The sequence below is a fragment of the Syngnathus scovelli genome, chromosome 6 (assembly GCF_024217435.2).
Source record: "Syngnathus scovelli strain Florida chromosome 6, RoL_Ssco_1.2, whole genome shotgun sequence".
Taxonomy (NCBI): domain Eukaryota; kingdom Metazoa; phylum Chordata; class Actinopteri; order Syngnathiformes; family Syngnathidae; genus Syngnathus; species Syngnathus scovelli.
Genome location: NC_090852.1, coordinates 15467610 through 15484844, shown reverse-complemented (window position 1 = coordinate 15484844; position 17235 = coordinate 15467610). Strand labels below are relative to the sequence as shown.

At 43.3% G+C, this 17235-nt stretch overlaps 2 protein-coding genes across 8 annotated transcripts in view; one reads left to right on the top strand and one right to left on the bottom strand.

The window, feature by feature from the left end:
- The window catches only part of lingo1a (leucine rich repeat and Ig domain containing 1a), a 162040-nt gene that overhangs the window by 122019 nt on the left and 22786 nt on the right, over positions 1–17235 (bottom strand). For 6 of the 7 annotated variants that reach the window (XM_049722578.2, XM_049722581.2, XM_049722579.2 and 3 more), the window contains one exon: positions 12978–13107. The exons of the other annotated variant lie outside the window; for it this stretch is intronic. The gene's annotated coding sequence lies outside the window, so the exon portion shown is untranslated. The remainder of the gene's footprint in view (positions 1–12977; positions 13108–17235) is intronic. 7 annotated transcript variants of the gene reach the window in all.
- cspg4 (chondroitin sulfate proteoglycan 4) overlaps positions 1–17235 on the top strand; it is a 37719-nt gene that overhangs the window by 3240 nt on the left and 17244 nt on the right. The gene's annotated exons all lie outside the window — the stretch shown is intronic.

Below are 17235 nucleotides of genomic sequence, written 5' to 3'. Positions count from 1 at the left end.
TGCTTCTTGAGAAAGACAAACTTTAAAACATAAACGGAACAAGTCATTTTTTTTCCCTCCAGAGCCTTTTCGAGGGTTAATCCAACCCCATCTTGGTTGCTCTTTGACGTTCCTTCCCCCCATCTGGCTGCTCAGAAGAATGCCGTTCCAAATATTAGCCACTAACCGCTTCACATGTTCCGATTTCTGGCGGCGGGAAAATAAATGAAAAAAAAAAAAGTCAGCCTTGAGCGAGCAGACTTTTGTCCCGCTTGCAAATGGAGCTTTATGCTGATAAACACCTCGAGGCCTCCCGGGCAGATGATCTTTCCCACATTGCTCCCGTTTTGACAGGCGGCTCAGCTTATATTTGGGGGGGGCGGCCCACACGCAGTCCCGGTTTAGCCTCGGGGGCGAGGACTACGCTCAACCTCGCTCACTCCGGAAAGGTGAACGGGAAACTCCTCTGTTGCTTTAACCTGATCCACATCAATCGGATAAGTGGTCGGCGTTTAGTGACGATGGAGCTTTAGCCGCTCAAGTGCCAATTTGCGATGTTCGGTTGTTGATTTAAAAAAAAAAGAAAAAAAAAGGCGTGGTTGTGGCATGGTCTTAGTTGCTCAGGTTTCAATTTGAGATATTTAGTTGTTAATTTTAAATAAATAAATAAATAAAGCGTGACAGTGGTATGGCCTTGTGATGGCAGGGGAATTCCAAAGCCGTGGTTTTCGACTGCGCCACATTAGCTCGGCGGCATTCCGGCAGCTCGGGAACAAGGACTAATCACGCCACTCTGGGGATCGCCTCAATTGCTACGCCGTTAGCCTCGCAACATACTTGCGTCATTCATTTGGAACAATGTCACAATCTATATCGGAAAAAAAAAAAAAAAAAGGTCAGGGTATCTCCCCCCCACGCCCCCCAAAGATTGCAAGTAAATTTTTGTTTACCTGCAGGACCCACACGCAGCCGCAGTCGGTCGCGTTGGAAATGAAAGCGGCACACGCACAAAGTCAATTGGCGTGTTTATTTCTGATAAGAGCTTTTTTTTTTTTTTAGCCATCCAAAAGGGAAGCGCCAGAGAAAATTCTCATTATCACACAACTGCCAAGTTTTCAATAAGAAGGAATTATGCATGACCAGATGTTCCGATAGGGCCCTCTGCGCTACCGCTGCTCTACTTATTTATTTATTTCCAGAATGAACAAAGAAGATTCAGTTCTATTTTCCTTGCCTTTTTCATCACCAACAATAAATTAAAACGATAAACACAAAATGCCCCCGTGAGGGATGGACAACGCCCCGGCGTCCGAGCCCATGACCTTAACATTCGCTATCGCCCGCGCTGTCGGCGGCTAATTTCATCAAGACGCGCGTTTAACGGACATTGTGGCGGGGAAATCGTTTAGCAATTTAATTAAGAAGTGAGGATGACATTTGAGAAACGTGTTGTAACATGTTTGTCACATGTTGGACAGAATGAGGTCGCGTGTGGCCCACGGCGACGTGACGGCGACAAATGTCCGTGAAGGGCATTCCTACTTTTCAAATTATTTTTTTTAATTTTAGAATTATCGAACTGAAGAAGAACGCGTGACCGAGCAGGATTCGCTTTATATGAATACTTGGAAGAATCTTGAGTATGCATTAAAGCGCGCACGCCTACCCGTGAAACAAACTGGACTCCAACTTTTAAGGGACTCTGGTGTGATTCCGCGGGAAAAGCCGCATGACTCACAGGAAACGGGGGGAAAAAAAGAAAAAAGCCTCCAACATCTGGAGCTGTCTCGCATTTGGAATTGTCCTTCTGCTTCTTTTTGCCAAATAGAGACAAAATTAGCAAGAAAGCCGCCTTATGATGAATGTGTCAAAATTTAGCATGTGCTATTTAGCGCATGCTAGTCACGCTACGTTTTAGAGACATTTACCCCAATGGGAACAACGTCAAGTGTGACTTGGGAATATGAGTCATGTCTTTAAATATAGCCAGCAGGAATCAATTTGGAAGTTGTGAGACTCCTCCTGGGCCTCGGGCCGCATGAGTCACAATCAGAAGTCTGAGCTGCTTCGTCATGTGGCGGCGGCCAATAAACTTGGTCTCATGCTACATCCACATAATAACTGGCTACCATGCTTGAATTTATCAAAGTGTCCGGGTCCGATATTAACAGTGCCTGACTTTGTCGGGACCAGCTGAGTTGACTCATGCCGGCCCAATTGGGCCACCAATAAAAAAATTTAATTCGCATCGTCAAAACCGCTAGCATGATGTTGCTTTTAAGTGTTCTCGCTAATTTGACTGAGCAGTTACAGGTCGGGATCAAAATCCAATCTGAGCAGTTAAGGGATCGAACCAGGGCTAAACATAGGCAGCTAGCATTTTGGAACGGGGGCAAAGGTTAGGAAAGGCCATACAGGCTTAGGATTATGTACAGTACATGTGTGTGTGTGTGTTAGCATGGCGGTAGCGACATCTTAAAATAGCGAGGAGGAAATTACGTCCGTCGTCAAGTTCAGTGTGCTGTCGCAAGCGAAGCCCGGAACAGCTGCACAAGGGGAGCTGAGGCAACAAGCTCGCTGCAGACAATAAGCTCCTTGTGCAATCACGCTGAATATTTTACACGCTTGAGGTTCAACGTGCTTCTCGGATAAAGCGGCACTGTCAGGAAAACCACCATGATGAGAGTCCATAATTGGACTCAAAAGGTAATTGCGCCTTTTATGGTGTGAGGGATACAAAAGGAGAAACTTCAAGTGTGTTTGCGTGGGAGCCACATTATCCAGCCATCCAATCATGACTCACAAATTACAAAAATAATGCAAAAAAAACATCCTGAACTTTAACACTTAACAAACCGTGCCAAGACATGTTTTCCAAATGATTTTTTTTAGCTTTGATTTTGAAAAACAAAAAGCGGAGGCGTGAACTTTGTGTGGTTTTTGTATTAAACCAAAACATTTGACCTGACTTAACCTTTGCTATCTTAATTCGAACACACAACACGATGTGGCGATGTATCGTCATTGAACACAAACGGTGCAGCAACAAATAGACAATATGAAAGACGCCAAACATGATCCTCTATGGAAAAAAATATGAATATTGATGCAGCTTTGTTATTATTATTATTATTACAATTATTATAATTCATTGTCATGGTTGCTCATTGATCGAATATCAATATATCTTTCAGTGAGATTGCATACTGCATGAACTTCGCGGAGTCTTTTCCTGAGAGATTCGGTCACGTCATTTATGAGTTTAATTCCCCGGCAAAGGGAACAGCTGGTGGCCTCGCTCACCGTGGAGGGGACGCCGCTTATCTTTACGCTTTATGGGTGTTCAGTCAAAGGCGACGCAATCGATGGGCAGCGAAGACAACGTGTGTTTGTGTGTGGCCTCCTTTCACATTGGATTGATGGACAGTGCGGTCCAAACTTCACCTAAAACGGGATTATGGGGGGTTTAGATTCAATCTAGCGGACAAAGGCGTCCCTCCAAACTTGTGGCATACAATCATTTGGCCCACTTTGCTGTCAGGTGCAGGCGGCTTCCGATAACGGCAACAAACGAGAATTCCATTCGCCCCATCGACATTGCGGATCTGGAAATCATATTTGGCTTTATGGCTGCGGAATGAGTTTGCTCTGAGGACTCGACGTGTCGTGCAATCCACAGTACAAATATTTTAGTGGTATGTTGGGATGAATAGGAATACAAATAATATTATATATATATATATATAAAATAATTTGCTTTTGTCACTTAATTCAGCCCAAAATGTGACATTGACAACTTTATGAGAATTTTTTTTTTACGTCTGGTGATCGTTTCGCGAATATTTGCAACCGTGAAAGAACCCTTACGAGAGCTGCCAATTCTTATCGACTGAAATCGCCTACTCGCCAATATTTTTATTACACATGGAGACCGGGCCCATATGCTCACACAACACGAGGGGATGTTAGCTGGCAACTGGAAGGGAAAGCGAAGGCAGAAGCGGACATCGGCTCAGCTCAACATTCCCCAGCCTGCGGCCGGGCTGAGTTGAAGCCAAAAGAGAAGAATTATCTTTTCAGACGCTTCCCGTGGAAAGGGAATCTAGAACAGCTGCATAAAAGCATCGGCGGTTACACGATTGTGACCTCACCGGACGGAGGTTGCTTTGTCCATAAACAACAAGAAGCCAACTGCTAGACTCGTTTTCATTTTGCAGCCATCATTTGAAGACCAGAAAAAAAAAAAATAGCAGAAGGAAAGCGAGGTCAGCATGTTGGGGCGGTGACTGGAATTTTAATTCGGACTTAATGACCGCGTTAAAGCAATTGATGAGAGTGTAAAGTCTGCATTTACAAGTGCTGCTGGATCTACTGACGGTGTTGTTGGTTCAGTTCCCACTCAACGTGAATCTCGTCTGTCACTCTTCATTAATCAGCAAGGATTAAAAGGTTCCGTGTGTTCGGAGAAGTTTTGAGAGCTTCAGGTCAGTCTGTAGAGATCCAGCAAAACTCAACTCTCTCTCTTCCCCGGTTCAGTCGTGACGCAAAAAGATGGAGAACGTTCACAGGACCGTTTTGTTCTTGTCCTTAAATAGGATGGAACTAATCCGAGAGCCTTCTAAATCCGGGTCAGCAAGTGTGGGTATCTACACGCACTTAAGGACGGCAAAGCAGATTTCATATCTGTCACAATAATGTGCGAGGCAGCCATCACTGGGCGACAAAGCTCAAGGCGTTCAGATAAAAGACTGAAGGACAGTTCAGCAAGAAAGCTGAAGATTTGGTTCCAAGTTTCAACCTCAGCTTGGTGACTAAACCTGAGATATGCGAGCTCGCAGTCCCAAAAACAAGCTAGAAACATTGATCGATCCAAAACTTGCTTGACTGACATTCAACCGCAGTCCATTGTGCGACGAGTGGCCTCCACCGCAGACGGAAACGAAGCAACCCTTGATATTGTCCCTGCGGTACGGGCATGTAAACTCTGTCGCCCAGCGAAAACAAAAGCTGACCCGCCGAGAAGACCGACAAGTATTCCCGTCCATGTGACGCGCTATCAATAGCAGTGGCGCATAACGTAAACACAATAGCGCCTTTTCCCTAGCGAGGCTATTTTTATAAACGCGTATTTGTCTATAGTTTTTGGTCCACGAGCGAATCTTTCTTTAGATTTCAGCTTGTGACGACGGCGCTGTATATTTTAATCTGCGGTTTTCTCTGGGCTAGCAGGAAAAGCCCAAAGTGATCCAAGCACCATAAAGTCACACAAGGACACTCGACAAAGACGGCGTCAAATATTCCATTTGTGGCGCTTATTAAACTGCACAGCTGTTTTTTAACCGTATCCCGCACGGGCAATTGGTGAGGCGGGTTCTAACCGTGACCGGGACATTAACTCCTGATGGTAGTCGCCGTCCCAACTCCTGAACGTTTCTGCGATGAGCTCATGTGGAAGCGGAGGCCCCGAAAAATAATGAAGGCCAAGTGGCATTGCTGAGTGACACGAAGATAAATAATATTGTTTAAACTGCTGAGTGTGCGCTTTTTTTTTTTTTCTCAGCGAGGTCTTGCACAAAACGCTGCGGTGATGCGCAGTTGAGGTTTGCTTTGCCAAACTCGACAAGCGCGACCACGTGTAGCGCCACGCCCGACCCGCGCTGCCTCCTCAAAACGTTCTCACAAATGTCACAGCTGCTTGTGACGGAAAGCATGGCGCCATCTTATGGATGGAAAAGGCACTGAAATACGACAATGGTCAAAATAAGCCGATTATGTTTTATAACTTAAGTCTTTGATTTGTTGTTTTGGAAATGAGGTAATGGCGATGTGAACAATTTTGTGAATTCTTATAATTGGAACATTTCGGAGAATTTCTGAGCATAAAAAAGAATCAACTTAAAACTTTATATTACTATGAACTGAAAGATGAGTGCATGTATTTTTACTATTTGACTCATCCTCAAAACAACAAAAGATGAAAAAGCTTTGCCTGCTGTGAATCTTGAATAAAAAAATTAAAAAAAAATCACAGAAATGTTCCATTTACCAAAAAAAAAAAAAAAAGAAAAAGAAAATCCAGACGACAGACAACTCGACTTCAGAGCACATTTGGGCTCCTTGGCAACATTTGCACGGACGGCTGAGAATGCTTTAGCGTGCTATTCGTCCCACTGCGCGATTCTCCACATGCGTTTATTTCCATTGCCCTTTTTTCTTCACGACCATCTTTGGAACATGTGAGCGCCGGCTGGAAGGTATCGAGCGCCTTCGGCGGCATTCTAGAGGATTCGGCAGCGCTTTACGCCGCACCAGGCCTTCATTAGGAGGCACAAATATACGAGCTGCTTCAATTGGCCCGTGGAACTCGGTTGCGGGAGCTCATTGAAATTCCCATAAACAAGCGTAAATGTATTCATAACTAAGGGCCAGAATTGATCAGATTCACTTTCAACATTACGTGACGCGTCCTTTTCATATCTGGGAAGCATCATGCTTCCTCCACCACGGCTTTGGCAGATCAAAACGTCCGACACGTGTTGGAAATAAAAGGCCTCTGTTACAAGGTGGCGCACCGTTAAAATTCAACCTGGTCTGTGTTTTGCACACATGTTCACCAGGCGATTTTTTTTTCCCCTGACAGTTCAGAGAGTGCAGCCAATCTCGTTGAGCGCTCGGAGCATCCGAGTCGGACAAACGGTAGAGCGAAACGGCCGTGCTAGCTTTGTTGTTTTAATGAGCACTTTTTTGAAGCCGTCGTAAAAAAACGTCAATAGGAAAATGGATACAGATTCAAGATTCAAGATTCAAGAGTTTTTTATTCGCCATGTTTGAGCGTGCCAAACAAGGAATTTGACTTCGGTAAACCACAGCCTCTGTTCAACATTTAGGTGACTAACAACAACACTCAGGACATGGAAGAACGAATGGTGTGAATGATAGCAAGAGGACGGGGTCTAGTCCACTTAGGACATCAATCAATTTGTTTGTTAGCATTGATGCGGCGTTATAACCGTTTAAATCGTTGGAATACAAATGCCAGACAGACAATACGACAATATTATAATACAATATTCTTTATCTACTGCAAGGAGCAACTATTATTCCTCCATCTGAATTAGACTGGATTACTTTGGATTATTGTCATAATATTTTAAGAATATGACAGACAATCAAAGATAATTGTTGGACTCATTAGTAATAGCGGGCAAACTTCGGCAGGCGTGTCCACCTTCAAGAGCAAGCCCGTCTGGAGCCAACGTGCGCTTTCACTGCCATTTTTTTCCGACGGTTAGCGCCACCACATCAGACCAGTGAGGTGGTTAAGAAAGTGAAACACATGATTAAGGTTTCACAAAGCCGTGTGGCAGGGCGAGTGACGCTACTGGAAACACGACCAACACCCTGACCCGACAGTCGGCCAGAACCTTGACATCGCCCAAGACCGGCTGCTCGAGTTTTTCTTTCCACGTGTTTTTCCTTCACTCTACTTGAAGTGACGACACAAAGGCTCCTTTTACAGAAGCCGTCTGAAAAGTGAAGACTTTTTGTTTAACTTACTGAAGTGGGGCCGTTTCATCGACTCCAGCAGAATCATTGAGCGGTTTGCCACTGTTTTGCAAGCGTTTGCCACACACTGCCATCCCAACAAGAAAAACACAACATCTTTTAACAAATCCAGACGAAAACCAAGATTCAACTCCACAGAGGTGTGAATGGGAGTTTAAACAGTTGTTTGTTTGTCTCCGTCTCCCCCCTCCGGAGCCCCGCCCCCGCCTGCAGTCATGCTCTCTGTGCCACATGCCGGTTACTCATCATTTATGACTGCAAACCACGAGGAGCAACCCAAGTCATGTTGTGCTTATTTACAGTCACATCGAGTTACCAGCAACTTTCATGCTGTGTTAACAATCGTTACAAAACACACATACACACACAAAATATGAAACTGAGAGTCACTTGTGTCGGCGGCCACGCCTTGGCTCGCGCATGACTCACAGGCACGACGCAAAATGTCACACAGCTAAAACAGCAACCTGAGCGCGAGCGGCCGATACAGAGTCTCGTTTGTTTAGGGCGCACACATCGGCGTACTATTTGGAGACTTACACGTCATGTATGGAAACGCTCTCTGCTGGCGGCTAAATGGTGCAGGAGGAGGACCAAAAGTGGACAGAACAATTCTAGAAAAATAATAAATAGATAATAGGTGCAGGGGGAGGACCAAAAGTGGACAGAACAATTCTAAAATAATAAATAAAAACTAAAATCATCTGTTCAAATTTGTCCATGATGACCAGCCAAGCCAAATATTGCGGTCCTACTATTATAAAAATAACCTCTGACGTCACACAAAATCTTGAAATACACAACAAAAAGTGACGTGAAAGTATGCGGTCACTCGAAATGCTCCATAGCGTTTTTATTCCAGACTGATCCCATCACGACGTCGATCTTAGTTTTCTCTCGCACTTGACAAACTCTCCAAACATTAAAAAAGTCAAACTACGACTAAAACAAATGCGTGGCTTAATACAAACTGGCAAACACGATTTGAGAATATTTCGTCTCTACCGAATCCCCTCCAGTCGCGTTAAACCCAAAACAGGACCGGTTTCTGGTTGTCATCATCATGTCAGTTAGAACTTCTCCGCACCATAAAAAAAAGACGAACAAATGCGAGTTTGTTGTACGTACGGCTGCCAGAAATTCCGTATAGCTCCTCTATGTATACGATGTTGACACTCACAGTTCTCCGCTCCCTCATTTTTACCTTTAAAGGTTATTTGCATGACATATAAAGAACATTTATGCCATTTATCACTCAAAGCACGACCCCGCCTGCGAGCTAACCTGCAGATTAGTGATCATCATCTGCGCACGAGTGACCTTCTTGCGAGGTTTACTTAATCACCGCGAATAAAAACATCACAGCACATCCCACGTATTTTTTTCATTTCCGCGGCTTTCGCTAGCGGACGTATGCGGCTTTTCCATAAATGATGACAGAAGTCAAACGCCTTAAAAAAAAAAAAACTAATATTAACCAAGTGTTTCTTCATCCAGACTGAATAATAATTGATGGCCATTCTCTGTGTTGAAACTCAGCCAAGCTAGACTTGATCTGATGAATGATCCAAAAAAAAGCAGGTGTGCACCAGGAGGTCAAAAGAAGAGCAAAGAACCTCTCGGAATCCTGCTAAATCCCAGCCCAGCCCAAATTCTAACCTCAAATGGGGATTATCACCTAGGCTTCATGACTAAGATCAAGGGTGGTTTTTTTTTGGGGTTTTTTTTTTGGCCAAGATTAAAGCGTCTTCTCTGTTTGAGTGAAGTGAAAGGTGCCGCGGTGTGTTTGAACGTTCTTTATATACAAGCGTTGAATTCTTATGAACGAGCAGGGAAAGTTGGAAGAAGTCGATAGTTTTAACTCAAGCTGTGGGGGAATCAATTTTATAACCACTCACTGGACACTTTGAGGTTTTAAATGAGGCAATTAGGATTCTAGAAACATTCGACCATACCTTGGCTTATTTCTTTGGTACCTTTCTGAGTATCGGAACAGCCTTCAATATGATACAATATGGCCGACGTTAACAACAAAGCACACGCTAACGTTAGCTTACTTTGTCACCGTAACTTAGCTCTCGACTATGCGGTGTTACGTTCCGCGTCACTTGGCTTAAAATTTAGTGTACCTCGTCCTAATTTGATGTCGTTTTTATTCCTTTATTTCTAAAGTATTTCTTCAAACAATAGTTTTCTTCAGAACCAAAATGAAACTTTAGCGAGCTAGCGGGAGCAGAACAAATCACAACAACCAAACTGTTTTTCTCACCACTTAAGGAGGTGAACGAAAGGCGAATATCGTAAAAATCTTGATCATGAGATGTGTGACAAGCAGTGAAACATGGCGAAAAGGACAAGGGTGAAGGAAAGAAAGTTTACTGTTATTAGTAGATGTCCAGAAGCAACATCACAACGTGCTTTTATGTCACCACCGGGGACAGTCCTCAGAAATATGTGCCACATGAGAACAAATGCATATATCTTATTTGGAAATATGGAAATACCACACTTAAAATAATACATACATATTTCCAAATCTCTGTTTACAAATGTTATAAATGATGTATATGATAAACGAGTGGATTCCGAGATACGGCACGTTCACTGTTACGAATTTTGTTGTCAAGCTTAAATGTTTTGTCCAGCAAAAATGAAGCCTGTTCCAATATATTTGAAGGGGAGCATTAAGGCGGACCATGATATATTTGATAAGTTTGTGGCTTTGGGAGCAAGCAAACTTATTTTTGGTCTTAATAGAAAACAAACTTTGTGCTCAGGGGAGTATGTTTTCACTTATTTGTTGAGAACAAGTTTGCAGTGATTGTCCCCATTGGCTTGTCTGAAGTGAGCATTGACTTTCTTGCCGGGCTTTGTTTGGTTCTTAAGTATAGGCGACCGCAACTCTGCCCGAGTGGATCTCGCACCTCCAGCGCTGAATGAAATGGACATTTTTTTACTTTGCCTTTGGCCAGCGTTCAGTGGCCTGCCCCTATCGATGAGCTCTCATTATGCTCCTGCGACGCTTGAATTCAACAAGGTCTTGTAAAATGAAAAAGCGGAGCCACTTTGTGACAAGACAAACACAGCAGCCTATCTAAAAATAGCCCACATTCATTTCTGTATGTAAATGCACATGCCATTATGCACACGCCATCTGTGCGTGCGGCGTGTCTCGCTTGTACCATCTAATGACTCAGGCTCGTGTGACACTTCCATCAGTACACTTTAATTGCGTTGCGGCGAGATAAAGGGCTTTGTCTCGACGATGATGGATGAAAGGCTCCGGATCGGCAGACGCGTCCTGACAGCCGACGTTTGAAGGGAACATCCGTGATGGTTTCTTTAGCACTGCGACTGAATCTTGCAGTACGTTGGTATTTTATCGCCAGAAGGCTTCCAAGTGTATTAGTCACTGGTAGAACTATCGAGTCCAGCTTGCGTCAATTTTAATAATCATGAGGCTCTGGTTGGATGTGCTGCTGAAGCATGGGTGTTAAAATAGCAGTTTTTTATGCTAATTTCCATCCATAACAGTTTTGATCATAAGTTAGTGATATGCGACCAAACTTCTGAAATGCTTTGTTTAAACATTTTAAATAAGTTTCATTTCTTTGATTTCACGTGTGAGTTTTATAGTAAAGTTAAACTGGGAGCGACAAAAACACCTTGAAGTTAGCATGCTAATGAAAACATTAGGGACCGATGCGGTCACTTTCTTTTATTTTTAGGTTTTCTTCAAGTTTCTAAAATTTTGGATATGTGAGCTTTTGGAAGATGATTGACAACATTTTTGGCAAAACGGACGAGAGACAAGGAGCCAATAACAACACAACGCGTTCCATTGCGATGCTAGCAAGCTAACCGGCTAAGGCTAGCGACGCATCCTTAGCAACTACGTTTAAAATGCTAATCAATTGCTTTTTGCTTTAGTCTTTCGGATATGGCAGATATCAACTTTACAGGCATTCTGCAATCATTTTCCGGCTGCTTATATTTGAATCCCATCCATCCTTCCGCTCACACATAATTAAGAAATAGCCTAATAAGAGCATATTCCCCAATAAATGAAATAGAGAAATATCAGCAGTCACTCAGAGGCAATGGGGTGCGGCGTTACTTGTAATTACTTTGTTGTCGGAACAACAGTCCGTGCATTGCTTATCATCTAAATGCAAATTGGATGTAAAAAGAATCTCGTGTGCTAAAAAAACAGCGGCAGCTCTCACTCATTCCGAGGTAGGCTGCCGCTTGTTTTTCTTTTTCACGCCCACGAGTCTGCTGCCGCACAGTTGCCGAGGGTACTTTATCAAGTTTTTGTTTGTTAGCTCCGAGGCATCTTGGAGTTTCAAGTAAGCAATAAAAAGGCAGGAACTCGTGGCGCTGATGCCGCCGCCGCCAATTCAGACTCATGACCCTTGTCACAAGAAGCGCTTGGCCACAAAACAAAGAGGACAGTCCGCATCAGGAATTCAATCGATTTTTGGTCTAACTCTTTGGTTTGACCAAGTCGGTGAACTCTTGCGAACAATATAAGACTAGTTTCAGACAGCAAACTTTTTTTTGTCCCTCTTGTATACAATCCGAATCCACACAAAATCATTTCAGCAGAGAGGGTCGATGGTTGAGCAACTTGAATAATTTAACCAATGCACAAAGCTAACAAACATCACATTGACTGAACTATTGAGGCCAAATAAGCCTTCCAATAATTGGCTGGCGTCAGGCCGAAACCTCCAGTTTGGTAAATTTCATATCTATTTTTTTTTTTTTATGAATCAGTACGATTGGTCAGCCCAGGCATGGGCGTGAGCTTTACAAATTACTGAGTAGTCTTTTTGACGATGCAATCTAATTGGTGAACTGAAAAATGCTGATTTGGAGATTTAGAGTTCCACCTGACAACAGCCATTAGAATCTTTCGATTTCTGTAGTTATCACAGGGGGTCCTCGATATATGACGGTGATCCGTTCCTACGCAGCGATGTAAAACGAATTGTGGTGTAAGTCGGAACAGTCATAAAATGAAACAGTACAATCATAAAAAAAGATGAAAATAATTCCTTACCTTTATTCCTGTGGTTGGCTTGCACACTGGAAGGGGCGTTGCAAGAGAGAGATGATGCAACAGTCCAAAATGGCGTATATCATGTGAGTGGGTAATGGCGTCTTATTCGGTCCAGAGCCTCTCCGGGGTATTCTTTCGCCGCACGCGGGAACTAGTTTGTACGAATCTTAGGACGCTTATGACGCAAAACCGCTTTCAATATATGAGGCTTTAAATATATGAGACGAAATACGAAAAAAATAATATAAATATAAAAAATAATATACGAGACGTGTGTTGTAACTCGAGGACGTTGTAAACTGAGGACCCCCTGTATAGTGAATAATATTAGCAGAAATCACAAGTGACAAAAGTCTCAAGTACTCACTCATTCAAATCCGGAAGTCTTGATTGATCATTGTGCTTTTGGCAGCTTTGCTTTTTTGTGCTGGCTCTGCACTTCATACATTTTGCCTTTTTCCTTGTTTTCAATATGCAGAGCAGGGACGAACGAGCTCCTGGAAAACAGAATTTGGTGAAATTCCAAAGGGTGTACTGTCGTGATCTTAACTTTTATAACAGGCCTTGTTCTGGATAATGTGTTTGAATTGAAGGGATTCTGAATTATCTTTATTTCTGACACAAATGTTTCTCATCTGTGATAAGATTCCCGCTCAACACTGAGCTTTTCCCGACTGAAATAATAGCTTTGGCCGGAGAGGTGGGCGCAGCAGCCAAAGGCGTGCGTACTTCCCCACCCAGTTCTCCGGTTATTTTAGTCCGAGCGCGACTGCGGCGAAGCCGAGTCCCGAGTACAATTAAATGGAGAGCTTCCGAACTATTAGGCAAAAGTCATTCCAGTGATAAAAATAAAATGATATTCTCGATTTTTATTTTTGGGAGGGGGTCGAGATCGTTTTAACTTTTCACAATCAAAAGGTACCACCTCAGATTTCTTCCCCCGGCAACGTCCGGACTGAGCACATCTGCCCCGACTTTGCCACCACATGTTTAAACCATTAACCAGACCAGAGAAAGCGACGTTCAAGTTGAAAAGGGTGTTCCGCGATGAAACCTCGTAATCCGCGAGTAGGGATGGAAGCGTCCCGCAATACGGACGGCAACGTTGGCTGGAAAAAATGAGTGACGACTTGTTGCTTTTGGAAAATCCTCGTGTAGATGAGTGTGTAAGAAACCAACCTATCATTACCATTGGAACCGAAATAGACGCCATTCCTGTCGGCTCCACCGATGATTCGTTTTGGATTTTCCAATCAAGTTTGCTCATAGGAAGTCATGAAAATAGAATCGGTGCAGGAAAAGTATCGGAACACTTTTACGTGTTCGGTCAGCTGTGATTAAGAGTTGGTTCTAGGTGGAGCTGGTAGTTGGATTTTGGAGGATCCACTCAATCATTACAAATCTACATTGACATATACTTTCAAATACTTTTTAAGTATTTGAGCTGTTTTAGTTCTGATGTACTCAGAGTAATAAGAAAGACTGGAGTGGAAAATAGAGTTAACAAAACATTTCTGAATGAGACGCCATATTGCTCCCTCACGGTCTATTGGGCTTAATGCAAGCAGACCATTTGTAATAAATTATCATAACATTTTTCTCTGGAACCTTTCCGGAATTTAACTGGTCCTTGCTCTACCCGGCTGCAGAAGGCATTAAGGTAACTTGTTGTGTAATTTTTTTGCAGAATCAATGCTGAAGACAGAAAAAACGTTTGGACACAGTTAGGTTTGGTTTTCCATAAAGGAAAACCAAACATGTCCACTACATTTTTTCCACGGTGTTGTATTTTATATGCGGTTTATTGCAGTACTGTATGTGAGTGAGTACTCAGTTCTGGGATGGTTTCCCAATTGAGACTTCTGGGTGGGGCAGGGTGGGCCACCTCAACGGTAGCGCGGCGGCGGGCGGGCTGACTCAGCCGGCAGGCCGAGGAGAAACTATCAATTGCTATAAAAGTCGAAACGGCTGCACGACTTGTGCGTACGTTAATAAGTGCAAGAGTGAGTGTGAGTGTTTATGTCTGCAGCTCGTGCCACTGAATTTGGGCGTGGAGGTCGGAATTGGTTGGAGAGCCAGCATCTGGATAATGCATTTTTCTGACCCTACACTCAGAGGGGAAGGGGGGGGTTCGTCTGGACTGGAATGGATCAGTCCAGTCAGGCAGTCTGCTGGTCTGTGCCTTCAGCTGGTTCCCATTACGGAGAGCTAATGTGACGCTCTGATCTTGAGCACATACTGGCTTTACTAGCCCTGTTTAAAGTCAGATATGTGTGATTTTTTTTTCTCACAAGAGCTTCTGTATCGGCACACTGGAAGGCAGCCAGAGGCTCGTTTACAGAAAAGTCTCACTGTCACGTTAGCTCATGGAAACTTTGGAGGTATGACGCTGGAAGTTTGTCCCGCTTGCAAAACTATACTGTGTCCCAATTTGGGGTTTGCATTTGAAGGATGATTCATCATATCCCAAATGTTGCTTTTTTTTCCCCCTCTGTTTTTCTTGGCGGTCATCTTTTGAAGACCCTTTGCATGTCACTGGATTTAAAAATTACTGTGTGTTATATTAAGGAATGAAAACAAAGTGCTGCCGCAGAATTGTGACCCAATCTTTAACAAATGTAACCATTCAACAAAGAATTGAGTCCAAGTTAATTTTTCATCTCTAAATTTTTTGGTAGATACTGTTGAGCCAGCCACGTTGTGTCGTACTTGACCCCACAAAGGCCAAACGACAGCACACAAGCGCCTATTGACATGAAGACTTCCCTTTGATTCATCTATTTGTGCTGCTTAAATTGCCCAGCTCTACTTTAAAACCTCCTAATTATAGTGGAAGAAACAACAGGTCATGTTTGTAGCATTTTCGGAAGCCTTTGGTTAGTATCTGGAACTAAATCAAAACATGGCAACCGAGTTGTCACGGTAATGACAACAAATAACGTTCATTTGGGATGCTTTGCTCGAAACGTGTGACTCACAAAACGGCATACGTGGTTGGAAAGAGTGAAGGTACTGCAATCTAATTTCAACTTTGGAATTTGAGAGCTCAGCCTAACCTCCCGCTAACCGTAACACTAATCCCTTCGCCGTTATTGCTCATGCTAATGCTAACGCCCTTATCCTAAAGCCTGACCCGAACATGAAACGCAAGCAAACAGCGAGATGCAGATACCAGAAACAGTTGGAAGTCAATAAGGTGGAGATGGGAACATATTTCATGGCACAAGAGGCAAACAAGACCAAAACTCACAGGTGGAACTCATTCCAGAATGAACAGAAAAAAACAATAGTCCAACTGACAGCGACCATTTTTCTTGCCATTATGGAATCCGAGTGAGATCTACAAGAGAGGAACATTCTGAACCATTGTAGCACGTTTAGTTGAACGTATGGTAGAAAAATATATCGAGAGCACTCGAGCGTTGAATGAAGCACCGTTTTGGCACAGGGTCTCAAAATATTTTAAACAACAACAAAGACTGCGGAATTCCTGATGGGAGATTCCGTAAGCAGGCCATTGGAGAGTCGAGAATTTATGAGATGTGTCTGGGAAAAACCTGGAGTTCCTTCAACGACCGAAACCCGATCTTTAGCATTCTTTCGCACGCTGTACATTACAGGCACGTTTCCAGTTTTTCAATTCCCTGAGCTGAAATTCACATTGAAGAATTCGTAGCAGTGACAAGCAAATTAGCAACAACTCTTTTTCGCCACTGATTAGTCGACGATGGTAATTAGTAGCAGAGTGACGGATGCACCCCTAATAACACAATAAATTGACTTTTGTTGAAAAGATGTTGATACAAAAGAATCTCAGAGCACAATTTTGGCAGCTTATCTAGAATTCCTTAATTGGATTGTCAGTCGAAATAAGGAAATGTAAAAACTGTACCACAAAACAAATTAGTACAAATGAACTAATAATGCAACTTGCAGGTTCTGATAATTTCTTTAGTATACAACTTCTAATGACAGATAGAAAGCAGCCTAGGTTTAAACATGCAGCCTCAGACATCATCAAAAAGTCATGATGCAAAACTGTTAGTTTAGCGGTAGCTCAGTGCCCAATATCACAGACAATCTTATTGTTAATATATTTTATGACAATTAGCATTCTAGTTGAATTTGATGCGATTGGTGTGGGAAGACCTTCGCCAACAACTGCTATTGCTAAAGTAAAATCGCCTCCGTGCGCCGAGTACTCCTTATGCAACGTTTCAATGGAAGAAGCTTGATAATTTGAGCCCCACCCAAGCGGGTCCTCCGCCGTTTTGGCTGCACACACAGGCCCACTTTTGTGACCCGCTTCGTCATAAAGTGCAGCAGTCCAGCGACTGGCCACAATGCTTCTGTTCACACTTGTTTGTTTTACAATGTTGTTACGGCCAGTGAGATCATCTGCGTTTTTATTTTAGCGGCGCGGGTGATGAGCCAACACGCTGCGAGTCGGTCCGAGTGCCTTATTTGGACTTTTGAGAAAGTCCCATTGTGTGGACTTGTGTTCCAGCACAGTATTGCTTTGTTGTGAACGTGGAACCTGAGTGGAAATATTTTCACTGGCTGTGTGACAAAGTCAAGTTGACCAAACGTGACGTTTTCTTTCCAGGTGAACGGCAATCGAAATA